Source organism: Triturus cristatus, chromosome 4_1 (genome assembly GCF_964204655.1).
Source record: "Triturus cristatus chromosome 4_1, aTriCri1.1, whole genome shotgun sequence".
NCBI classification, from domain to species: domain Eukaryota; kingdom Metazoa; phylum Chordata; class Amphibia; order Caudata; family Salamandridae; genus Triturus; species Triturus cristatus.
In genome coordinates this window covers 978172470-978199870 of record NC_140585.1, presented here as the reverse complement: position 1 = coordinate 978199870, position 27401 = coordinate 978172470, and the positions used below count along the sequence as shown (strand labels likewise).

Here is a 27401-nt window from a genome sequence, read left to right as displayed (position 1 = left end):
ACGGACAGAATGATTTCCCAGTCATACACACATCATACGCTGGTGGGGCCCAGAACACCAACATTCATTCTCTCAAACTATCCATGCCTACAAAGGGACATCAGTTCCTAACCACAACTGCTCTCTCTGATAGAGGAAAACCACTTCCCTTAGATCACCCTAACACTTCCTCCATCGATAGGTCGATTGAATCATTTAGTTGTTATTTAGTTTAATGACACCTAAACTCTCAAACCAATCAATAAACATTTCAATGAAATAATCACCCGACACAGTAATTCAAATAATGATTTTCTTTTATCTAATTTAAATGCAGGTTAAATCTTAATAATGCAATATTATCTTTTGGCATATTTACCTATTCTGGCTAAATGTCATTCTCTAAGTCAGAACTGGTCCTCAATAAGTTCGTCAGAGTTTTTTATCATATAGAGTCACCGTCCTCTCCGTCAGCATAGGGATCTCTGATCATCGATTCGCCGTCAGTAGCTTCTGCATAAAGTGGCGATGAGGTCTCTAATTCCCTCTCTCGTTTACTAATATTTATACTAAAATTTACATATAAAAGTTACATTTTCTAATTTCGAATTTAAATACATCTCAGTACATTAGGAAACATTTTCAAATTCTCCCATGCGGAAAAGGTCTCAAAGCATATGTATGGGAAAGAATATCCGTGGTCCCAAATGTATCAGTTCGTTGAAACAGGTTGGGTTCGATAGTTCATATTCTCACTTGCAACATTTGCTTCACGTTCAGGGGCATTGGCACCTCGCCCAGGGTAGTCTTCATGGGCATGGTCTGACAGGTCACACAAGGGACACGAATGAAGTCAGTGCAGACGCCTTTCTCCATTGTTCAAATGATGAAGTAATGTACTTTAGTTAGGTTTCAGTCGGCGGCCATCTTTTGGTAGGCCAGAATAGTCAACTTTAAGCAAAGAAACACAAAATCGTAATTAATACATAGAAATGATTAAAACAGTGTTATTCCCTTGCTAATACCCTTATGTGTATGCATTTATCTAGCCATATGCATCATTCAAAGCAGTTAATGCTGGTTTATTTAAGCGCAAATCACCATAACATTTCTCAAGCAACATTTATCGTTTTAATATGCATACCAACTTAGTCCACCTATTATTTTAGCCATGCATATGCATTCCCACGTGTATTCTTCCGGTTAATAAGGTTGGTTTAGTCCTTACACATCAACTATTAGTTATTAAAATTATTCATTAATCGTTTTAATATAAACATATATAAATGGATTGGGTATATAAAAAGAAAATATTTTACCCGCTCCATCAGCGGCACACGGGTGAGGCTCTCCGGCTCACCTGGAAGACTCTGCGCTTTCGAGCAGCTTTCCTTTCTGCTGGGGACATGTGTGGACGTCTGAAGATTCAGGGCAAGTTTTGAGACCCTCTGTGTTTCTCCATTTGACATTCAGGCAGCTTTTTTGATTGCAGTAAGTTCTCTTGTGACTCAGTTTTTACAGCGGCCGCCATTTTGAATTTTTCGCGCGTCTCCTCAAAACAATGCCATAATGAAGCCCTAATTTATAAGACTTGCCTGCCTTCATTCCTAGCATGCCAGGACTGGAAATTTGATGTTTTTTATGTTGCATCTCACTAATTGAATTATGCCTCTATAGCGTGTATCTTTATTTATTCCCATATCACTGTTTTGGAGAAGGCACGAAGTCTGTTTCAACGATTGTTCTGTTCAAATAAAATGAGGTTTCCTTACTCAAATATTGAGGGTACATTCATATGTTGCTGCATTGATTCTCCTCTTCACGAGTCCTCCTCCTTCTGTGTGATTTTTACTTCACTGTGCAATATTTTCAGTGCACCCGCATCAGTAAGGAGTGTTTTGAGCATGATTTATGGGCAGAACAAAGGCACCACACCCCTCACTTTCTAAATCAAAGCACATTTTTATAAAGAATTCTAAGATTTTCTCTGAGTTCTCCAAATTAGAGGATTCTCTAGCATCTTCTCCTTAAAGTTTGGAGATAACAATGGAGCCCTCTGCTGCAATTCTAGGGAAATCTAATACTAAACGGCTAAAAAAGGACCCTCCATCACCACCCAAATCAATATCGCCAGTGTCCATGGAGTTATTGTTGGAGGAAATTAGAGCCTTTCGACCCTTCATGGAAGAGACTAATACCAAATTGAAAATCTTAACGGGCAATTGGTCTCAACTTGAAACAAGGGTCTCTTCAGTTAAACAAAGCGTTACTTCCTTAAAGGAAACATGTGTCAATGTTTCTCAACTCCATTCTCAAGTCTCTACGCTTCAAAGTCAGGTTGAGGACTTGGAAAACCGCAACAGATGAAACAATTAATGTATTTATGGCTTGGGAGAAGGACTTGAAGGATCTGATCCTCTTACCTTTTTCAAATCATTCCTCCCAAATTACTTCACATGCCAGAAGGAACGATGCTCAACATTCAACGAGTACATCGGCTGGGTCGTATTCCAACTCATGCTTCGCCTTCACAAAGACCAAGAGGAGTCATTCTATACTTCTTAGAATATACGGACTTATTAAAGGTATTATCAGCGGTCAAAGCTTCTCCAAGAATTACATGGTCAGGCTCATCTTTGTTTTTTGCACAGGATTACGCCAAAGCAACTGCTAACTGACGTAAGGCTTTTCTAAACATGAGAGCTGATCTCTATTCAATAGGAGACAGATACGCTCTTTTTCACCTCTGTCTCTTCAAAGTTACATACAATAACAGAACAACAAAGTATGAAGATCTGCTGTGTTTACAAAGCTTCATAAACTCGTGCAAAACGACTGCTATGGATTCCTCTGGCCCTTCTTCATCATTTAATACTGGACACTGTATTTTTTACAAATAGGTTGTTTGGACTTTGTTCTCTTCCTTATAATATTTGGCAGTTCAATAAATAAATGTCCTTGTTTTTGTTACATTTATTGTTGTTCTCAACAAGGTTTACATGTTGCAAATGTGTTAATTGTCATTTTTGGTTATTCCTGTTATCTAGCACTTTTTCCTAACTTTTATTATTTTCCGTCTCCACAGATTTTTTACCCTTGTCTCATGGTATCTTCCTGGTTTTCCGCTTAGCCGACCTTGGATGTGTTGTCTATTCCTATTCCATGTGGTTCCACCCCCCTCCCCGTGTCTACCTGATCTCTCCTCATGTAAGTATGTTATCTTCCTACATTGCTACCCTACTTTTGTTCCAAATTTTCTTTCTTTTTTCCTTTTTAAATATTCTTCTTACTATTTTTTTAGGTGTTGTTGACTTCTTTATTCACTATGACATTTCTCACTTTGTTATCTTTCTTTCTTCGGTTAAATTCAATATTGATGTTGTTATTCACCAGCTCTTATTGTTAATCACTTTCACAATCCCTTTCCGATGTTTTCCTTTTTAATCAGTTTCAGCTACGTATCTTTCCATTTTATTGCCTTTTCTTATCAAACATGCTGTCTCCTTCTACCATCTTCTATGCATCTTTTTCTCCTTTTTCTAGTCATGGTATTTATGTATATGATGTTTTAATTTTCTCATATTTTTTCTAATTGCTTCATTGAATTGGATAATTATTGTTTATTCTCTTCATTTATTCTTCTTCTTAACCTACTATGCCGTTGAAGTTAGTATTGTGGAATGTTAGAGGACTAAATTTCCCCATAAAACAACAGAGAGTCCTAACTTATTTGGCTAAATTAAATGCAGATATAATATTTTTACAAGAGACTCATCTCACGGAAAATGAATCATCAAAATTAAAAAGAGGCTGGGTGGGGGAAATATTCTATTCCAAGGGTGATGGCAAACGTAATGGAGTCATGATGCTTTGTCGTAAATAACTTCAATTCAAATTTATCTCACAAGAATCTGACGCAGATGGTCGTTGGCTTAATGTTAAACTGATGTTGAAGGATGTTCCAGTCTCTTTTTTCAATGTTTACGCCCCTACCGGCGGTGACTCCTCTTTTTGGTCTTCAGTAGCTGAGCAAATCACTCTTTGCATGGAAGACAATTTTATACTCGCAGGTGACTGCGATCTGATTTTTGATCCTTTTATAGATCGAAATTCTAAAGTTTCATTCATTCCCAATAAATCACACAAATCCTTTATCCACACTGTTACACAGCATAAACTTTTAGATGCATGGAGATTGTGTAACCCAGTCACAAGAGAACATACTTTTTAGAAATAGGACCTATACTACTATCAGATCATGCTCCTATTTCAATCTACCTAGACATTTTACCTAAAGCCAATGCTCCCAGACGATGGCGATTCAATAATTCTCTTCTTCTGAACCGAGCATTTTCCTCCTCATTTATCGCCTTTTTTGAAGAATATTTTTCCATAAATTAAACTGAATCTCTATCTTTCTCAACTGTTTGGGATGCCTTTAAGGCCTCAGCGAGAGATTTTATAATTAATTACATGGCCAGAAAACGTAATATCGCTCGCAACCGTACGCGCACCCTATTCCAAGACATTAAGAGACTGGAGCATTCTTTTTATACATCTAACTCAAAGGATGTTCTTGATGTCCTTATAAAAGCAAACTACAATTCAACAAGGAATCAACAGATAATGCCTCATTATAGCTATTGAAATCTAGCGCAAACTTTTTTGGGTGGTAAAAATAAGGCAGGTAAAATTTTGGCCAACTATCTGAAAACCAAACACAACAAGATAATTATTGATTCAATTTACGATGAACATTCTACCTTAAAATTCAAGGATGTGGACATTTTGAATGAATTTGCACTGTTTTACAAGTCATTATACTCTTCCGAAACGAACCCAACAGACCTCATGCTGTCACACTTTTTTTCCACCATAGAAAAAAACTCAGACTTCTTCTGATCTATCATCCTTGGAAACAGAGGTAACACAACAAGAACTTTTGGCTGCAGTACAACACCTCCAAAAAGATAAGGAACCCGGACCAGATGGATTCACTGTTGAATTCTTTCTCCATTTCTCCAAACTATTATTACCCAAATTACACCTTTTGATTAACGCCTTTTACTCTCTAGGGAAATCTGAAGGCTCCTTCTCAGAAGCACACATATGTCTCATACCCAAAGAAGGCAAAGATTCGAAGTATTGTAAAAATTATAGACCCATATCACTTGTCAATATAGATTACAAAATAGTTTCCAAAGCGCTAGCCCTCCGTTTAGACTCCCATCTACCAAATATATTAGGCAAGGAACAATCCGGCTTTGTGAAAGGACGAGTAATCACAGATAATACAAGACTTTTTAAAAATATCTTATCTAAAGCTCCACATTTAAAACACTCCCTTGCAGCTATAGCGCTAGAGGCAGAAAAAGCGTTTGACAGAGTTCAATGGCAATACTTATTTTACACCCTCAAATGGTTCGGTTTTGGCCCAAAATTTACATCCATAATCTCACTATTATATTCTAATCCACGCGCTGCTGTATGTGCTAATGGTCTAATATCATAATTTTTTGATCTTGGCAGAGGAGTGCGTCAAGGTTGCCCTTTATCCCCTTTTCTTTTTAATTTGGCCCTCGAACGCTTTATCTCAAAAATTCGTCAAAATGCACACATACAGGGTTTTGAAACTCCCACAACTCATGTTAAACTTGCAGCGTATGCTGATATTTTGCTTTTAATTTCAAACCCTAATGAGTCGCTCCCTGCCTTCCTAAAAGAGGTTCAATCCTTTTCATTGATCTCAGTGATAAATATGAGATCTTACCCTTGACTAAGTATACCTTTAAAGCAGATTTCAGTTCAGCTAAATTAATTTGGAAGTCCTCTCATATTAAATATTTAGGATTAAATTTCACACCTACAATTAAAGGCACAGTAACATTATGCATGAATAAATGCATTCAAAAAATTTCGGAGCTTACAACTAAATGGCATCGCCTTTATTTATCCTGGTGGGGCCGCCTGGATACTATAAAGATGCTTTCTCCAATAGTTTTATATACCACTTCCAATATTCCAGTTCCGATCTCTGCTAAACTATTCAAATCTGTAACTTCAATACTTTCTTCCTTTTTATGGAACAATGAGAAACCCCGTATGTCTCTTTCTAAGCTAACATGTCCTAAAGCTGATGGGGGAGTTAATTTTCCCAACTTCTCTGCTTATCACAAAGCATTTCTATTATGACAGGTCTCATATTGGCTGCTTGATTCTACAGCAGAATATCCCTCACGGACATCAGTCGAAAATGTGTTTCTGTCCCCTTTTTCTTTTCAAGAATATCTCTTCTTTTCCCGTAAACCCCAAGCATTATCCACTCCTTTATTTAAGCTCACTTCCAAACTTCTTGGCCCTCTCTACCACTCCATTCATTAAACTCTTGATTCTTTTCTTGCCTCAACCATATGGCACAATAAAACTGTATTGCTACGCAATAGACCCTTTTATTGGAAAACATGGAGAAGACATGGTCTAATTTGGGTCCACCAATTATTCTCAAACTCAGAATTTATTTATTTATTTTCACTTCAGCAGCTATATAATCTACCCACCTCATTAATTTCTAAATACTATATTCTTCGCAAAGCTGTGCTTGACACATACACTCAGTTAGCTAGCACATCTTCCACGACTCATTCTGATGATTCGCTTAGAGATATGTCCACTCTTTTACACACTCAACCTAAAAAATCCACTATATATACTTTTTTACAGTTTACAGGTACAATAGGGCAAAAATCCAGCATTGAAATCGCTTGGGAGAAAGATTTTAATACAATATGGTCTTTACAAATGTGGAATGATATTTGGACTAAAATACGTAAATCCTCAAGGACAGCTAGCCTAACACAAACACTGTTTTACATATATAACAGGCTTTTATTATCTCCACATATCTTAAATAAAAGATTCTCCACTGTACCAGATACTTGCTGGTCCTGCACATCTCCAAACGCTGATTTGTTTCACATGCTATTTTCATGTTTACCAGTGCAAAATTTTTGGAAACGTGTCTGGTCTCAAATTAATTTAATTTTCGGCAACAACACCTCATTTTCTGTAATAAACATCTTTTTGGGAAGCCTTTCACCAATTTGGTATAATTGTGCAATTAATATCAAAATTATCGACTTATTAATAGCTGTTGCTTTTCAACAAATGACAAGAAATTGGAAAGATTCCATGAAAATTTCCTACAAAGCCTGGTGGTAGGATATTTGCCACAATCATAGATTAGATACATTTGTCACCTTTCCTATACACATGGCTACGAAGCGAATTCAACTATGGTCACCTGTTACAACGTTCTTTGATACTTGTGCCAAGCAACATTCCTTACAGCATCCTTCCCAACAAGAAGTACTTAAACCCCCATAATTTTTCTAGCTGCTCCCCTAATTTCTACTTGAATATATATTACATTATTCCTTGTCATTTCAATGTTGTGGTTTTTATCTTTTCTTCTCACTCATGTATTTACGCTGGATTACACATGTGATGTATTGATTCATGGTTCATCATATGTACTGTACATCAACACCTCTTTACCTTTAATAAAATTCTCTTTTGAAACTTTAAAAAAAAAAAGCTTCTAGCATTATCATCGAAGATGAAGAATGAGATTGTCAGTTGCTGTAGAGTCGCAAATAAATAAATGAACGCTCATGTAGCAATGTAAAATCCAATATAAATGCACTGATTTCACTCGTGTCAACCAGTAGCCTAAATCATTAAACAAATCATTTCCCCTAATGCGACTCTGAGAACATCATAGCAAGGAAACAGCAAAAAGGTGTCTGAAACAAGCTAAAATGCAAGGACTAGTAAATTGACTTGAATTGCTAAAACCATTATTTACAGTCTAAGTCAGGTCAGGGTTTCCTAAGCTCCAGTTCATTCAGGCCCCTTTGTCGTTGGGTTAACAGTAGCTAAGAAACTCATTCTAATTCTCCTCATGCAATGCAAAAATTGGGAAGCAGCAAATACAGAAGTTTGATTTGTGTTAGTCCTAAAAATCCTAGCCGCTGATCTAAAATCCCTAGTTCGCATGTTACGACAGAGCGGCAATAGCGACTTTTTCCTGCTTGTATGATATCGGGACAAAAAAGAGAACTTTCGCTAAGGTTTTAACTGCCTCAAGACAGGCAGGGCACATCATGTCTACATCTACACAAGAGCGCTGTCATTTAGCAGTAGCAATACAGGGTGGCAGAGTGCCAAATCAAAATTTAACGTACAGCTCTTTTGCGGGGGGTGCTCAATCTCATCCATATAATGTCTCAGGGAGTATTCATCTTTAAAGTCAAGAAAGGCTGCTGTGAGGGAGCCTACTCTCTCCTCCCTGTAGAGCTCGTGGTCAATATGCTGCCAATGTAATCCCTTAAGCCCAGATTTTGAGATCCTGCATGCAGTCTTGGGGTCAGACCACAGATTACCACACCAAATCACATTTAGCTGGGTTTTAAGGATTTTGAACCATGGGATCTTAGCTACCCTAGGTAGCTTTAGGACTCTTCCCAGGCCCAGCTGAAATGGCACTAGATCAACAGATACCCAGACCATTCGCCAATAAAGCAGTGGTCTGAGGCCTACCATTTGTGCAAGGGAATCGGTGGTGTGATCACAGGGAGGGAGGGAAGGAAACTATTCTCAACCGACAACATGGAATTAATGTCTTCATGTCCCAAAGTTCCCTACCATACAGTGATGCTCTCAGCACTCATGAGTTATACATTTGAAAGTCGGAGGATAGGGGACGAAATGAGGAATGGTGCAATGCCCTAACAATGGACCCTGTGAACTATTCAAACCTCAGTCTGGACCTCTGTATCAGAAGCATCAAACCAAACTGCTTAGGAAGCATGGGTCCCAGATATTCAAAAGTATGTGCTCTCTCCAGGGGTTTCCCACAGTGTACCAGGTGTTAGCGAGTCGAGGGACAGGGATTAACAACCATATATTTTGTTTTTGAAAGGCTGATCTGCTCGCAGAAGAAACCGAAACAATCAAGCAAATTCTGGATTCCCATAGGGGATTTGGAAACCAGTGGGGTGTCATCTGTGAACAGCAACGCCGGTACCTTTCCATTGGCCAAGCTTGGGGTATTGTAGTTGCACAGCTCCAATTGGGCGACTAGCTTGTTGGTGTACAGTAATATCAAGGTTAGGGCTAATACACATCCTTGTCCAACACCCCGAATGACCGGAATTGGAGCTGACAATTCACCTGAGCAACCACAATGAGCCTGAGCATAATTATCTAGATGGAGCCTTATGATTACTTCAACCAGGAATTTAGGCACTCCCAGCTCGGTCAAAACGCCTCTCTTGGAACAAGGTCGAATGCTGATCTGAGGGCAACAAAGACCACATACAGGCGTCCGCCTCCCAACGTCACGTATTTCCATTAAATTAGTTGTAAGTGAAATATCAATGGTACTAATCCCTGTCCTAAATCCAGCTTGTACTGGGGACAGGAGACCTAACTCTTCTATCAAACTCAATAGTCTACCCAGAACTATCTGACTAAAGAGCTCTGGGAGCTATCAAGGAGACTAGTCGGCCGGTGGTTAGAGGGAAGGGACCTGAAACCCCTCTTTTGGATGGTAATGATCTCAGCTCCTGCCCATGTGCTAATCTATATGTCAATGAAACTGCAGAGTGAAATCTGGGCTGGCTTTGTATATTTGTATCATGCAATAATTTTCCTATAGGACTTTATAGCCTGTTGTAAAACCCCCATTACTGCTGGCAATGTCAAGGTGTCAATGTGTGCCATGATCATCATTAAAGTTTATTTTAGGACAGAGCCCATAAACCTACGTGCAAATAAATCCAATTACATATGTGCATATACATAAAATAAATATGCAACAATCTATTTGAAAACGGCTATAAACATAGTTACAATAAGGAAAGACAAGAAATAAAGTGTGCTTTTTAGACTATCTAATTTGAAAATGATCAAAGATCAAGACACCATACATGACCAAAGACTCACCGCAATAAAAACTGAAGGACTGACTACGCAATTACTCTAGTGGTCTGAGCAGCGCAGCTGCAAATGCATATGATCTTGATTTGCAGGCATCTCAGAGAACCAAGAAAAAGTAACCAAGAAAGTTATTATGCCAAAGATATATGCTTTCTCTGCATGTGCCAAAGCGTAATAAGTATTTTAATATAGCAAAACTTAGAGGATTGAAATAAGGGCCTGATTTAGATCTTGCCAGATGGGTTACTCCGTCACAACGGTGACGGATATCCGATGCGCTGAAATATAAATACCATAGGATATAGCTGGATTCCCATTTCGGCCGTTTTGAAAGAGTAATACGTCCATGGATATGTAAATCAGGCCCATAATTGTTTGTAGGCAATAATTGCTCAGTGTGAGATTTTTTGTGTACATCTTAAGAAAGTACAACTGGCAACAACCATTTTCTGTGCTGAACAGTAGGCAGTGAGTAATAAAAACCCTTTTGTTTCCTCTTCTGCAAGCACTTCCATTGCTCCCCCCCTCCTGCACTTCCAGTTTTTTTTATTGACATTTGTTTTTCTTTCAGAAGGGCCCAGCAGCTGCAATTTGCTACTGGGCTTTTTCTTTCCATAAATGCACGATTGCAAGCCTTTATTTTTAAATGTATTGTTCTAAGATTCATGTCAGCCATCTTGTAACATTTAATGACAAAAAACGCAAAATTACCACCATGTCATGATTTTTTAAAAACATTTTTTTCAATTATTTGCATGCAATCAAAACATCACACGACTAAAAAGAGTACAAAAAGAAAGCAGAAAGGTCAGGAACCGTGCTATATATCAGGGTAATGTGCCATATAGCCTAACAGTTGACAATTCGATCATGCGTCTGGTGGGGAGCAGGAATTTAGCCAATGTACCCGGGCCTGCTTACGGGGAGGCAGAGCACTAGCATGGCCCCACAACCGCCCGTAAACACCACAGGTATTCGTCTATGCATGCAGCCTTAGCGGGGCGCCCACAATCAACCAGGCTATCACACTCCAAACTGTTGAAAGGCTGGCCCGTTCCCCACAGGTCAGGGAAAGGGGAAGTGATCCCAGACAGTGGTTCCTGCTCTACAATTCGCCAGTCAGGGCCCAGTTTGGGGCAAACTACCAGTATAGCATCCCATTCAGGCAACATCGGGACCCTGCGTACCCTTCTACCATTTTGTATCGCCTCCCTCTCACAGTCTACCCATTTCATCCACTCCAATCCACACCTATACGCGTCAGGATCTCGGGCCAACTTCCAACATATGGTCAGTTGTCTTGGAGGAAGTATGAGTACTAACTCTACAAATCTGTCTGTCATAGTATGGGCTGCATTATAGTCATGAAAGTCCAGTAACCACAACAGAGGAGTGAGCTCGAAGGTACGCTCAGTGGCACGGCAAGTGACATGGAAGACATTGGACCAATATGACGCCAACGACGGACAAGACCAGACCATGTGAAAAAAGCCTGCATCCTCCGCTAGACAATGAGGACATGCTGATGTCCCGCTGGGAAACATAGCATGTAGGTGCCAAGGAGTGAGGTATGCCCTATGGAGGTAACAGAACTGTTTGAGCTTGAAGGGTACATTCCTGGACACTTTGGGTGTGAGTTCCAAAACCCTCCTCCAAGCTTTGCCAGTCAATGACATCCCCAAGTCCTCCACCCAGTGCTGCATCAAGTGCATCAGATTCAGTTGTGCTCCCTTCAATAATGCTTACTAGAGCAAGGTGACCGCCTTCGTCTGGCCTTTTATTTGAAAGGTATAATGCAGGCACTTGTGCTCTGGCGGTTCCTCAATGCTGTGACCCCACCACTCACTAGCACTGTGCAGCAGAGATTGGTTGAGTAAAAAATGTCCCACTAGCAGATCATATGTTTCCTGCAGTACCATGAAGGGACAGAACTCACCACCCACAAATAAATCACCCAAGATAGTGATCACCAGTTCCGTCCAGCGATGAAGTCCCAACAAACCCTCCATCCGCCTCAAGCATTGGGTAACCAGCCATGGCAGCTCGGAGGTATATGGCAATTTAGTGCATGTTTGTTACAGCGCCCTAGCTCAAACGTAGCGTGGCGTTCCAATTAATATATTCATACTACAGACCAGGGATATTGGACTAGGTTTCAGCAAGATACTGGTTAAGAGATCCTTGCGAGGTAGGCCACGCTCACAACATCCCACTCCATCCCACAGGGAGATCTCCAGCGGGTAACCCACTGTAGTTGTGCCGCTAAGTAGTAAAGTTAAAAATCCAGGGCAGCTAGTCCACCCTCCTCCACCGGCAAGCTCAGTGTCTGCAGAGCTGCAAATTTCCCCAATACAGTGTCAGCATGATACAGCCCAATTCTCGGAAAAACTTCCGTGGAAGCTCCACTGGGAGGGCCGCAAAGAGATAGGGAAGTTGGGGCAACACCACCATCTTAGAGATCACTACTCTGCCGACCACAGATAGTGGAAGGGTGGACCAAAATGCCACCAAGCATCTGAGGGCAGATATAGCACAGCATAGATTGCCCTCATAAAGCAGATCCACGGCATGATGTATGGCTACCCCCAAATAGCAAATGGTCATCTGTTCCCACCACAAGGTCGGGGCAGTCGGTATAGGCCTGTCCCTTCTAGACTCGTCTTGGAGAGGATAAACACAGGATTTACTCCAATTTACCTCTGATCCTGAGAAACAATCAAAATCCATCAATGCAGTCACTGCTCCTCCAAGATCTGAGTCCTCGCCTCTCATGCACAGAAGCAGGTCATCTGCATACAATGAAAGATAGAGGCAAGCAATAGAAAGGGATAAGCCCCGCTAGAGGACCCCTGTCGTTTCTTCCGAGCGAACGGTTCCAGAGCCAGGGCAAATAATAGTGGCAAAAACTGCATCCCTTCTTGGTGCCTAGCTCCACTGCACACATCTCCAAGACCAACGAGCCGGTATGAACCAATCCAGCGGGGTGTGTATAAGAGTCTTGCCCACTTAACGAAAAGCAATAGACAACCCATGCTGAGTATGGTGGCATATAAAAACTCCCATCAGAGCGAGTCAAATTCCTTCCTGATGTCTTTGGACATGAGTAGGGGATCCAGAGGGAACGCTCACACTGATCCAGGGAAAGCAGCAACTGACGGATGTTAGGCATAGCGTTACGGGTAAGCATAAAGCCAGTTTGGTCAGGATGGACCAGAGAACTAATATGTTGTAGTAAACGGTTTGTGAATATCTTACTCAGCATCTTATAGTTGGTGTTAAGCATCGAGAGGGGGCAATATGAATCCAAGGGGAGTGGGTCTTTGTCTTTCTTAGGCAAGGATATGATTGTGGCCTCACGCATTAAAGGGAGGGAGCATCCTCCATGCCTGGGTTTCATTAAACAAGGTTACCAATCTAGGAAAGAGATCCGAGGCATACATCGCATACAAATCTACTGGGAGGCCATCTTGTGAGAAAGTGGCTCTGTATATACTGCTCCTTAATAGGTACAGGGTATACAGAGTCCACAGTCCCCAAGGGTTTGACAGAGGCTAAAGTTAGATATAACCTTACTCTCTCAAGTGGTAGCTTGGTCGAGCAGTAAGGCAGTACCAGAGGACAGTGTAAAGCATTTGTTGTACACACTCAGTCAGCAAATGTTCTCACACACTCAATAACTGAACTCTAGGCCAATGGTTTATTTATAAACAATATATGCTTGTTTTATTTTAGAACCAACACTTGGATTTAAAATATACTTTCTCAGAATGAGATGTTTTATATAAATACTTTTGCAATATGCAATTGACTTTTGTAAACAGTTACAAGTGGTTGCAATAGGCAACTCTATTTTAAACACAACAATGCATTGAGCTCAATGGAAATTTCAAGTTATTTGCAACAGATTACTTTTTGGATTACTTTTGGAATTCCAGGACTGGATCCTAGACTCAGTACTGGGTCAGTAGTTAGAATCAAGTGATGAAAGTCGACTTAATTACTGTAATGCTTTTTAAACAATATTTAGCTATTTTAAAAGTTGACACTTAGAAAATATTTCAAAGAAAACAGTCAATGATTCCTTATGGAAGAAAATTCAAGTTGCAGGTACAGTATGTTCTCGTTAATTTTGTAATCCAGGACTGGGTGCCTAGACTCAGTACTGAGACCTTTATCCAAAACAGGTAAGTAATTAGGTTTTCAGATATTATACGATTTCTAAAGAATATTTAAAGATTGCAGAAATTGACACTTAGAAGAAATTTCACAGAAAAATAGTCAATGGTTTCCTATGGAAGAAAATTGGGTTACGGGTAAGTACAGTTGTAAGTATTTTTCAGAGTCAGTGCCGGGCACCAAGATCCAGCACTGGGAGCTCACCTAAGAGCAGGTGAGTAATTTCGTTTTCGTTACTCGGCTGATTTTTGGTGAATAATTTAAGATTTGAAAAGTCCACACTTAAAAGAAATTTCAGGAAAAAGCCAGTCAATGTTACCCTACGAGGAAAATAGAGTTATCGGTTTAAGGGTAAGTACTCGACTGGCAGAGTTGAGGTTCTGGGCATAGACTCAGGGGTCCCCCAGGGTCAGGTAGGTACAGTTGGTTCACCCTCAGCAACTCTAGGGCGGCCGGGTGCAGAGAGAGTTAGGCCCAATGTTATCCTATGAGGGATAGGGGGGCCTTGGTTGGTGGCTGCTGACTGGCAAGCCACGCGGCTGTGGGAGCTGGGCTCCTGGTCACTTACTCAGGGCAAGTGGGCAAGTAGGTAGGTGTAGAGGTTTCACTGCCAGGGCCACTCGGGCGGCTGGGTGCAGGGTGCTTTTGAGCCTTAGGGCGCTCAATTGATTTCAATGGGAAATCTCCGGTTTAGAAAAAGACTGCAAGCTCGGGGACGAGGATTCCTCAGGTGCCACCACCACTTCGAGAGGTAAGTTGGGTAGTTGGAGGATAGGTAGGTACCCCAGGATTGGGCACAGGGGGCCGCGTGCAGGGGTGCCTTTTGGTGTCGGGAAATCTTACCCTCTATTGATCGCGGTTGGGGGGGCACCTTCTTCTGAGGCTGCAGGCTTCTGTCGAGGGAGGTCCTTGGGTGCCGGACTCGGGCACACAGTCGCCGTGGGGTTTTCCTCGTGGTCTTTATTCACTCCGGCACTGGCCAGGCTTGGCTGGTGCAGAGTGTGCTGGGTTCGCGGTTCCGGGCTGCTGCCAGGGATTAGAGGTAGGTTTTGAGTAGAGCCTCTACTCATGGGAGTCCCAGGGGCTTAGAGCCAAAAGGTAGCCAGGTCCTCCGGGGTTTGTGAGGTTGCTGGCCACAAGAGATGCCGGGTTGGAGCAGGAGCAGGTTCGAGGGTCGACAGGCCGGTAGGGCTGGGGCCAAAGCAGTTGGCGTCTTCGTCTTCTTAGCAGCTGCAGGGCAGGTCTTCTTTCTTCTTGCTCTTCTTTGTAGTTTTGAATCTGGAATCTGGGGAAAGAGGGTTCAGGGTGCCCCTAAATACTAGATTTAGGGGCATTACAGGTAGGTGAAGGGCAGGGACCAATGGGTCCCTGTCCTGGGGTGGGTACACCCCCTATCCTGCCTCTCTCCTGTGGGAGGGGGGCAGTAGCCTAGACCTGATAGGGTAGGGCTCCCCATCTTCAAGATGGCGAGAGCCCGGAGATGTGCTTCACCTCGCCTCCCCCAGCTGAGGGGTGGGGTTGGCAGGCTGGCACATCCCCTGTCCTTATTTGGGGTTTCCGGCCAAAGCTTCCCGCCAGAGTGGGAGGTTGTAGTGGCCTGGGGAAGCTCACAGAGGCGGCATGCCTTTGAAGCTTCCCCCTGCCCATCCTGGGGGAGGAGATTTAGCACCTCGCCCAGGATGTGCATTGTTGCAGGCCCAGGAGAGCAGGGGCTCTCCTACCCAGGGGTCCAGCAACATGTCTGCTGAGTGGCAGCCTAGGCAGCCTCAGAGCAGACGTGGATTGTAGGTTAGGTTTAAGGGGGCATCTGTAAGATGCCCTCTGGGGTGCTTCGTACATTAAATCCCACACTGGCATCAGTGTGGGTTTAATGTGCTGAGAAGTTTGATACCAAACTTTTCAGTCTTCAGCGTTGCCATTAAGGTGCTGTGGAGCTCGTGTTTGACGAGCTCTCAGCCACATGTACTCTTAAATGGCAGCACTGCACTTACAGTGCTCAGGAATGGACCTGGGTACTGTAGGGGCACAGGGCTCCTGCGCCCACACCATTGGCATAAGGCACCCAGCTAGAGGGGTGGCTGATGTATGCCATGGCAGTGTAGGTGATGGGCATGGCACACAGGGATGTGTGTCATGTCGACTTTGTTTTTGTCCTGCACCCAAACACTCAGCCTGCAAAGGCAGTGTGTATGTGTAAGGGTACAGGGCCTCTAAGGGTGGCACACTGAGTGCTGCAGCCCTTAGAGGCCTTCCCTGGTCACAAGGCCCTGGGCACCTAGGGTACCATTTACCAGGGGCTGACATGTGGTCAAGGTTTGCCAATTTGGGTTTTGTTTGTTTTAGGGAAGGAACATAGGCGCTGGGCACCTGATTGGCAGGAGTCCAAGGCACACTCAGTCAAAGTACCATTCAGCAATTCAGCAAAACGTGGGGGCATACCATGCAAGAAATATGTCACTTTCTCACACAACCCCTCCCCCCCCAAACGAAAGGTGATGAGACTAACCTTGCCCTATGGAGTCTTCATTGTCTAAGTGGAAGAACCTGGAAAGTCCATCTGCATTGGCATGGGCAGTCCCTGGTCTGTGTTCCACTTCAAAGTCCATTCCCTGTAGGGAGATGGACCACCTTAGTAGTTTTGGATTTTCCCCTTTCATCTGCATTAGCCATCTGAGAGGTCTGTGGTCAGTTTGAACCAGTGAGTACCAAACAAGTATGGCCTCAACTTCTTCAGGGACCAAACCACAGCAAAGGCCTCCCTCTCAATGGCACTTCAACGCTGCTCTCTGGGGAGTAGCCTCCTGCTTATAAAAGCAACAGGTTGGTCTTGGCCTTCATCATTGGTCTGGGATAGGACCGTTCCTATCCCTAGCTCAGAGGCATCAGTCTGCACTATGAACTGCTTGCCATAATCTGGAGCTTTTAGAATTGGTGCTGAGCACATTGCTTCTTTTAGGGTGTAAAAAGCCTTTTGGCAACTAACTGTCCAGTTAACCTTCTTGGGCATCTTCTTGGAGGTGAGTTCTGTGAGGGGGGTCACAATGGACCCATACCCCTTCACAAACCTCCTGTAGTAACCAGTCAAGCCAAGGAATGCCCTGACTTGGGTCTGGGTTGTTGGAGCTACCCAGTCCATGATGGCCTGGATCTTGGGTTGTAAGGGCTGTACCTGGCCTCCACCTACAAGGTGGCCCAAGTACACCACAGTGCCCTGCCCTATCTGGCATTTGGATGCCTTGAAAGTGAGACCTGCATGGTGCAGAGCTTCTAAAACTTTTCCAAGGTGGATCAGGTGATCCTGTCAGGTGGAGCTAAAGACAGCAATATCATCAAGATAAGCTGCACTAAAGGACTCCAGCCCAGCCAGGACATGGTTCACCAGCCTCTGGAAAATGGCAGGGGCATTCTTTAACCCAAAGGGCATCGCAGTAAACTGATAATGCCCATCAGGTGTGGAGAATGCTGTCTTTTCTTTTGCTCCTGGGGCCATGCCAATCTGCCAGTACCCTGCAGTCAAGTCAAAGGAACTGAGGAATTGGGCAGCCCCTAATTTATCTATCAGCTCATCTGCTCTTGGGATAGGGTGAGCATCTGTCTTGGTGACAGTGTTGAGCCCTTTATAGTCCACACAGAACCTCATCTCTCTCTTTTCACCTTGTTGATGAGGTTTGGGGACCAGGACCACTGGGCTGGCCCATGGGCTCTCAGAGGGTTCAATAACCCCTAACTCCAGCATCTTGCTGACCTCAGCTTTGATGCTCTCCTTGACTTGGTCTGACTGTCGATAGATTTTGTTTTTGACAGGTGCACTGTCACCAGTGTCCACATCATGGGTACACCAGTTTGTCAGACCAGGGGTCAGGGAAAAGAGGCTAGCATACTGCTGCAAGACTTGCTTGCAGTCAGTCTGCTGTTGGGCAGAGAGGGTGTCTGAGAAGATCACACCATCTACTGACCCATATTTTGGGCTGTAGGAGAGGAGGTCAGGGAGAGGTTCACTCTCTGCTTCCTGCTCCTCATCAGTCACCATCAGCATAGTGATGTCAGCCCTGTCATTGTAGAGCTTGAGGCGGTTCACATGGATGACCCTCTTGGGTGTCCTGCTAGTGCCCAGGTCAACTAGATAGGTGACCTCACTCTTTCTTTCTAGGATAGGGTAAGGGCCACTCCATTTATCTTGGAGAGCCCTTGGTGCCACTGGCTCCAAAACCCACACCTGTTGCCCAGGTTGAAATTCAACCAGTGCAGCTTTTTGGTCATACCAGTGCTTCTGGAGCTCCTGGCTGGCCTCAAGGTTCTTGGATGCTTTTTCCATGTACTCAGCCATTCTGGACCTTAGGTCAAGCACATAGTCCACTATGTCTTATTTGGGTTCTTGAAGAGGCCTCTCCCAGCCCTCTTTTACAAGACAAAGTGGTCCCCTTACAGGATGACCAAACAGAAGTTCAAAGGGTGCGAAACCTACTCCCTTCTGTGGTACCTCCCTGTAAGCGAAAAGTAGGCATGGTAACAGGACATCCCATCTCCTTTTGAGTTTTTCAGGGAGACCCATGATCATACCTTTCAATGTCTTGTTGAATCTCTCAACAAGGCCATTGGTTTGTGGGTGGCAGGGTGTAGTAAACTTATACTGTACCCCACACTCCTTCCACATGTGTGTTAGGTAAGCAGACATGAAGTTGGAACCTCTTTCTGAAACCACCTCCTTAGGAAACCCCACCCTGGTGAAGACACCCAGGAGGGCCTTGCCTACTGCAGAAGCTGTAGTAGTCCTAAGTGGAATTGCTTCAGGGTACCTAGTGGCATGATCCACTACCACTAGAATAAATTTGTTCCATGAGGCTGTGGGAGGTTCAAGTGGACCCACAATGTCCACTCCTACCCTTTCACAGGGGACCCCCACCACTGGCAGTGGGATGAGGGGGGCCTTTGGGTGGCCACCTGTCTTGCCACTGACTTGACAGGTAACACAGGAGCTGACAAACTCCTTCACCTTTTGGTGCATCTGGGGCTAGTAAAAGTGACTCACTAGCCTTTCCCAAGTTTTGGATTGCCCCAGATGTCCAGCTAGGGGGATGTCATGAGCCAAAGTTAGGAGGAACTTCCTGTACTTCTGTGGCACTACCACCCTCCTGGTGGCTCCAGGAGTGGGGTTTCTTGCCTCAGCATACAGTAATCCATCTTCTCAACAAGCTCTGTGGGTACCACTGACATCTCACGTTGCTTCTGAAACAGCTTGCTGCCTCAGGCTTTCAAGAGTGGGACAGTCTCGCTGACCCTGGCACAGCTCTTCCCTAGAGAGTCCCCCTGGGCCCAAGAGTTCAACCTGGTTAGGGTCAAGCTCCATGGACTCAGTTCCCTCAGGGGTATCCAAATCCTCTGCCTGGGGAGAGGGGTCCTGAATGTTTTGCTGTGTAGAAGCTGGTTCCCCAGTCTTCTTACCTTTTCTCTTGGTTGGCTGGGCCATTATTTCAGGCTCCAGACCTACTTTTTCACCCTTCCTCTTGCTCTGTGCTCTGGTTTGCACACACACCAATTCAGGGATTCCCAGCATGGCTGCATGGGCCTTTAGCTCAACCTCAGCCCAGGCTGAGGTTTCCAGATCATTTCTAAGCAGACAGGCAGCTGGCAACTTTAGAGAGACCAGTACCTGCTTCAGGCCAGTAACCCCCCCCCCCCCCAGCCTAATGTCACCATGGCCATGGGATGACTAGTGGTGACACTGTCAGCGTTGGTGACTGGGTAAGACTTCCCAATCAAGTATTGCTCAGGGGAAACCAGTGTGTCTTTCACCATAGTGACACTGGCACCTGTATCCCTCAGAGCTTCTACCCTAGTTCCATTCACCCAGGGGTACTGTAAGTATTTCTTTAAGTTGGGGGGCCACACACCTACAGTGGCAAACTCCACTTCTCCCAAGGAGACTAGACTTGCTTCAGTGTGTTCCCAGATTTGCTCAGGGTACACTTCTGATCCCATTTGTATACTTGCTGCCCCAGGAGTAGCTGTACTGGGTGCCTTAGGGGCTTTGTTGTGGGGGCAAGATACAGTTAGGTGTCCTGACTTCTTACAGTTATTACACCAGGCCTTTAAGGGATCATAGTTCTTCCCCCTATAGGGTTGAGGCACATAGGGAGTAGTTTGGGTCCCACCCACCTGAACAGGTTTTTGGGGCCCTTGGGAAGACTCAGACTTTTTATCTTGGGGATTCTCACCACCTTTCCCCTGCAGAGGTTTTGTGACCATTTTCTTTTGTTCACCCCCAGTGGCTGTCCTTCTCACCCTAGTCTTGACCCATTGGTCTGCCTTCTTTCCCAATTCTTGGGGAGAAATTAGACCTAGGTCTACCAAATGCTGATGCAACTTTTCATTTGTGCAGTTACTTAATATATGTTCTTTCATGAATAAATTGTACAATCCAGTAAAATCCTGCACACCATGTCCAGCTAACCAACCATCCAGTGTCTTCACTGAGAAGTCTACAAAATCAATCCAGGACTGGGTCTGGGTTTTGTGAGCCCCCCTGAATCTAATTCTATACTCCTCAGTGGTGAATCCAAATCCCTCAATCAGAGCTTTCTTCCTGAGGTCATAGGATCCTGCTTCTGGCCCAGAGAGGGTCAGAAGCCTGTCTCTGCAGTTATCAGGGAACAGTTCCCACAGGAGTGCCCCCCAGAGAGGTTTCTTTACTTTTCTGATATCACAAGCCCTCTCAAAGGCTGTGAACCATTTGGTGATATCATCACCTTCCTCAAATTTATGGACGATCCCTTTGGGGATTTTAAGGTCAGAAATGTCCTCCCTATCCTTATTTTTATTATTGCTGCCACCATTGATGGGTGCTAAACCCATCTCTCCTTTCTTTTTCTAGATCCAGGAGCCTGGACTCTAGCTCTAGTCTTCTGGCCAGCCTCATAAGGCTGTCCTCTTCACTGGTGGGTCCCCAGTGTTCTCTCTGGTACCAGAGTCACCTGTGTAATCTCTAGGTGCCCAGATGCTAATTCTTGGATTGAAGGGTATGGGTGCCCTCTCCTCCCTAGGGGATAGTATGGGGGGGTTATTGTCAACCTCCTCTGCTTCCCCTTCCTCATCTGACTGGCCATCACCATGTTCAGATGGGTGGTCCTTAGCATACTCAGCCAAGAGCTCCTGGAGCCCTAGTTTGGTTGGATGCAGGCCCATTGGTACATTTTTAAGTTTGCATAGGGACCTCAATTCCTTGAAAGACAAGTGTAAGTAAGGTGCGAGGTCGAGCTCCTCCACCAGGTCCATGTTATTATTGTCACTAACAGTTGGGTTTGTTTGAGTCATTCTAACCTGACAGTTCTAATCCTCTACCCTGACTATAGTGACTTATGTTTCTAAAATTCTAATGGGACTTAAGCAAGGCCCTAGCAAGACTTTTAGTAATTTTGGAAAAGACCAATCAGAATTCTAAAGGCAATTTTAAGAGTTCTGTCGTGTGATCAGATGGTAACCAAGTAGTCCAACAAATGCAAGTTTGTATCCCACCGCTGATCCACCAATGTGAGAAAGTGGCTCTGTATATACTGTTGCTTAATAGGTACAGAGTGTACAGAGTCCACAGTCCCCAAGGGTTTGACAGAGGCTAAAGTTAGATATAACCTTACTCTCTAAAGTGGTAGCTTGGTCGAGCAGTAAGGCAGTACCAGAGGACAGTGTAAAGCATTTGTTGTACACACTCAGTCAGCAAATGGTCTCACACACTCAATAACTGAACTCTAGGCCAATGGTTTATTTATAAACAATATATGCTTGTTTTATTTTAGAACCAACACTTGGATTTAAAATATACTTTCTCAGAATGAGATGTTTTATATAAATACTTTTGCAATATGCAATTGACATTTGTAAACAGTTAGAAGTGATTGCAATAGGCAACTCTATTTTAAACACAACAATGCATTGAGCTCAATGGAAATGTCAAGTTATTTGCAACAGATTACTTTTTGGATTACTTTTGGAATTCCAGGACTGGATCCTAGATTCAATCCTGGGTCATTACTTAGAATCAAGTGATGAAAGTCGACTTAATTACTGTAATGATTTTTAAACAATATTTAGCTATTTTAAAAGTTGACACTTAGAAAATATTTCAAAGAAAACAGTCAATGATTCCTTATGGAAGAAAATTCAAGTTGCAGGTACAGTATGTTCTCGTTACTTTTGTAATCCAGTACTGGGTGCCTAGACTCAGTACTGGGACCTTTATCCAAAACAGGTAAGTAATTACGTTTTCAGATATTATACGATTTTTAAAGAATATTTAAAGATTGCAGAAATTGACACTTAGAAGAAATTTCACAGAAAAACAGCCAATGGTTTCCTATGGAAGAAAATTAGGTTACGGGTAAGTACAGTTGTAAGTATTTTTCAGAGTCATTGCTGGGCACCAAGATCCAGCACTGGGAGCTCACCTAAGAGCAGGTGATTAATTTCGTTTTCGGTACTCGGCTGACTTTTGGTGAATATTTTAAGATTTGAAAAGTCCACACTTAAAAAGAAATTTCAGGAAAAAGCCAGTCAATGTTACCCTACGAGGAAAATAGAGTTATCGGTTTAAGGGTAAGTACTCGACTGGCAGAGTTGAGGTTCTGGGCATAGACTCAGGGGTCCCAAAGGGTCAGGTAGGTACAGTTGGTTCACCCTCAGCAACTCTAGGGTGGCCGGGTGCAGAGAGAGTTAGGCCCAATGTTATCCTATGAGGGATAGGGGGGCCTTGGTTGGTGGCTGCTGACTGGCAAGCCACGCGGCTGTGGGAGCTGGGCTCCTGGTCACTTACTCAGGGCAAGTGGGGAAGTAGGTAGGTGTAGAGGTTTCACTGCCTGGGCCACTCGGGCGGCTGGGTGCAGGGTGCTTTTGAGCCTTCGGGCGCTCAATTGATTTCAATGGGAAATCTCCGGTTTAGAAAAAGACTGCAAGCTCGGGGACGAGGATTCCTCAGGTGCCACCACCACTTCGAGAGGTAAGTTGGGTAGTTGGAGGATAGGTAGGTACCCCAGGATTGGGCACAGGGGGCCGCGGGGCTCCGCGTGCAGGGGTGCCTTTTGGTGTCGGGAAATCTTACCCTTGTTCTGAGGCTGCAGGCTTCTTCAGGAGTGTCGAGGGAGGTCCTTGGGTGCCGGACTCGGGGTCACAGTCGCCGTGGGGTCGTCCTCGTGGTCTTTATTCACTCCGGCACTGGCCAGGCTTGGCTGGTGCAGAGTGTGCTGTGTTCGCGGTTCCGGGCTGCTGCCAGGGATTAGAGGTAGGTTTTGAGTAGAGCCTCTACTCATGGGAGTCCCAAGGGCTTAGAGCCAAAAGGTAGCCAGGTCCTCCGGGGTTTGTGAGGTTGCTGGCCACAAGAGATGCCGGGTTGGAGCAGGAGCAGGTTCGAGGGTCGACAGGCCGGTAGGGCTGGGGCCAAAGCAGTTGGTGTCTTCCTCTTCTTAGCAGCTGCAGGGCAGGTCTTCTTTCTTCTTGCTCTTCTTTGTAGTTTTGAATCTGGAATCTGGGGAAGGAAGGTTCAGGGTGCCCCTAAATACTAGATTTAGGGGCATTACAGGTGAGTGAAGGGCAGGGACCAATGGGTCCCTGTCCTGGGGTGGGTACACCCCCTATCCTGCCTCTCTCCTGTGGGCCTAGACCTGATAGGGTAGGGCTCCCCATCTTCAAGATGGCGAGAGCCCGGAGATGTGCTTCACCTCGCCTCCCCAGCTGAGGGGTGGGGTTGGCAGGCTGGCACATCCCCTGTCCTTGTGTAAACAGGAAGAAGTCTGCTGTACCTAAATGCTTTGACAATGTGCAATTAAGTCAGTTTCTAATAAAGACCACTCTTGCTAAACCATGCATATAAATTGTACCACAAATCAGGTTTCCATATTTTTACTTTTTTATTTTCAAATTAATTGGAAACATATCATAAATGTATAAATCATGTGTTGAAAAAAACGGTTCAATTAACAGAGGACAAAGATCCTACGAACAAAAATGCCCATGGAAAATCTAAGACAGATTATTCAAACCTTCTCACTCACACTTAAATCCATTCAAACCATGAACACATACTACACATACATCCTAAAATCTGGAAAGTAACAATTCAGAGGCCCAAAATAATTGGCATATCTTTTTTCAAGAGGAACGAGGATTAATATATTATTGGTAAGAGTTTATGGTCATGAAAATTCAATGGAGGAAAGAAGGACAAGAAATTATCCTTTTGAAAGTGCAAAGTCTCAATGAATCTATAAAGCTAACGTCAATGTAGTATAAAGCTAAAGAGCAAATCAATTCAAAATGCCGACGCGCGTTTCGCTGTGACACCCCCTTTCCTGGGGTAACACCTTCTTCAGGGCGTGAACTTATTAGTGTCCGATATCCATGGGACCTGTTGAATAATAAACAAAAATGGAAAATAAACTATTTCTTAGTTATTATACCAAAATTCCTATGTAGTGTATAAAAAAGACAATAGAGAGAAACTTTTTATCCATAATAGTTATAAGCACTGGTCTACACGCAAGAGTGGTAGGGAACAAGATAAATGGTTTATACAAGATAGTTGCACACATGAAACGAATGAAAAAACCCCAAAACGATAAAAAAGATAAAAAACAGAATGTGCTAATCAGACTGAGGTACAGAGAAAGCTACTGGGTTTCTGAGTATATTTACACATCTAGGTGAAATCGGTGGTTTTTATTAAAAGATTCCAGCTACTAAAGGCAAACAGATACCACATGTATTGCCTGTTGATTGAGAATGGATACAATAATCAGCCTACAGTTACAAAAGATTTCGAACGGTCTTCAAGATAACGGAAAAAGACAGTTTAGAATGACAAATATCCAAGCTGGTGAAAATGAACACATTCCACATAGTGCGAAGGGCGTAAGAATTAAATTGTTTATTGTTATGCTCACCATAAGGAAAATGTATTGATGGACCGAGTTAACAGGCTGTAACAATTCTTAAAGGAACGAGCAAAGAAATGAGATGACGCTCATCCACTAGAGGGGGTCGTGGATCTAAATATGAAAACAAGAAGGATATTGACTCTAATTTGCTGCTTGATGAAAATGCATGAACGCTAAGTAGTGTCATATACAAAAACGATCTCCCCAATCTAAGAAAAAAGGTTCAACTGTCTCTTTCGTGGCAATTCCAAACAGACACGAGAAGGGAGAATCTATACAGGATACATAAAACACAAAGTGTCTTAATGAGCAGGTTTTCTAAGTTAAACTGTTAACGATATTTCGAGAAAAGTCAACAATTAAAAGATGTAACACGGAAGGAGCACCTACTTGGCGATTAAATGGTAACAAAACGCCTCTCTAATTCAGCGATGAACAGGCTTCAAAGATGTAGTGGAAATGGGAATTGGTTATGTGTTCCTACAGATCTGAAACGATAATGGAGGTAAACTAAGCGTTCGTAGTACACGCGTAGGTATAATTTGGCTCCAATTTCAACAGTTCCATGAACTCATGAAACTCACCGTCAGAGTGGCCTGACATCAAACGGGGATGATTGCATCTTCTTTCGACTCGTCTTTTCTTAATGCAGGGAAGTTTGAGAACAACCAGCCAAAGTGTGCTCTTCTCCCGACTAGCTTCTCCTCGAGGTTTGGAAACGAACAGCCAGAGTGAACTCAGCTGTTTAAATACTGCTCAAAGAGTGTGCAAAATACGTCATAGTGGTAAATGTAAAAAAGTGGCAGTGGATTACACGGAATGCACTGAACTGAAGCTCCCAGGATCAAACGGTAGCTTACCGCGGTCAACAGCAAGAATGGATGAAGGAAAATACCTCTAAGGGGCACAAGGAATTCAGATAAATGCCCCATCAAAATAGCTCTAAATAGGCAAAAAAAAATTGTTCAGAGGGGAATACAGATCAAGGTCAAGTCTGATAATATAAATCAGCCTTCTAAGAAAGAAATGGTAAAACCCGAGATATTATTTAAATGATCGCGTTTTCCCATGGTAAATCCTCATTCAGACCGTTTTTCTTGGAGTTCAAAAAGAAAATCCAAAAAACCTCCCGTTTTTTCCGAATGCTGTTACTGTCAGTACCTTTCTGTGTCCGGATCTTTTCTAAAATGGTCCAGCGTAAGTCCTTTTCAGTGTGTTTAGCCTCCATCCAGTGTTTAACCAATGGGGCTGAGAGGTTATGGCGCCTGATATTGGACTAATGTTCCCCTATGCGAGTCTTGCATTCTCTGGCAGTCTCTCCCACATAGAGGATATTGCAGGGACATAAAATGACATACACACAGTTAGATGTTTTACAGTTTGTCATCTCGTAAAGATTGACAGTGTGGTTATTGATTATGATGTTGTCATCCACAATGGCACTGGGGCATGCCTGGCATCCCCCACATTTATGATGTCCCAAAACGGGAACATTTCCTGTAATGGATCTCTGTACAGCAGCGTTGCGTTCTGGTAATTTGGCCCTAACCAACAGATTTTTTAGGTTCTTGTTTCTCCGAAACGCGAACAGGGGCTTAGGAATCCTGGGTGTCTGATTGTCTAGGTTGAGTAGATGCCATTGTGAGTTGACAATTTGTCGTATCTTGTGATTGATGGACGAGTGTTTAATAACACATACCAATTTTTCTGTCTTTTTCTCCTCCTTTGGGGTAAATAGCGTATCCCGATTATAGTATCGTGCTCTCTCGAGTGCATCCCTAACAAGCCTGTTGGGATATCCTCGCTGGATGAATTTTTGTTTCATCACCTCAGAATGAAGGAGGTGATCTTTTACTGCAGACGTAGAAACTGGCTGAATGGTATACTGGATTTCTGGCTGTTCGGGTGAAAGCTCTCGAAATGGAGCAGAGTATTTCTAGAAGTAGGTTTCGTGAAGAGTGATACCTTTAGTTGGAAGTCTTCATGTTTCACAAACACATCAAGAAACTCTAATTTGTTAACACTGCTTTGTGCCGTGAATCGAAGATTGGGGTCAGCTAGGTTGATCCATGAGATGAATTCGTTGAGCGATCCTTGGTCACCACTCCAGATAAAAAATATATCGTCAATGAAGCGTGACCAGTGACGAATATTCTCATAAAATGGGGCCAATTCGTTATAGATGTTTCGCTCTTCGAAATGTCCCATGTACAGACAGGCGACACTAGGGGCGCATGCCGCCCCCATACTGACTCCTTGTACTTGATGGTAAAAGTCGCCGTCCAATTCAAAGAAATTTTCTTCCAGAACAATTTCCAAACATTGAAT

General features: G+C 43.5%; 1 protein-coding gene and 1 long non-coding RNA gene across 2 annotated transcripts in view; both read right to left on the bottom strand.

Annotated features, from left to right (window-relative positions):
• The window catches only part of LOC146855930 (lysozyme C, kidney isozyme-like), a 236292-nt gene that overhangs the window by 184945 nt on the left and 23946 nt on the right, over positions 1-27401 (bottom strand). The gene's annotated exons all lie outside the window — the stretch shown is intronic.
• Positions 24410-25787, bottom strand: LOC146855931 (uncharacterized). Its single transcript, XR_014981417.1, has 4 exons — positions 25658-25787; positions 25464-25561; positions 25080-25184; positions 24410-24544 (listed from the first exon to the last, which is right to left on the bottom strand). It is a non-coding gene; the product is annotated as an uncharacterized LOC146855931 (long non-coding RNA).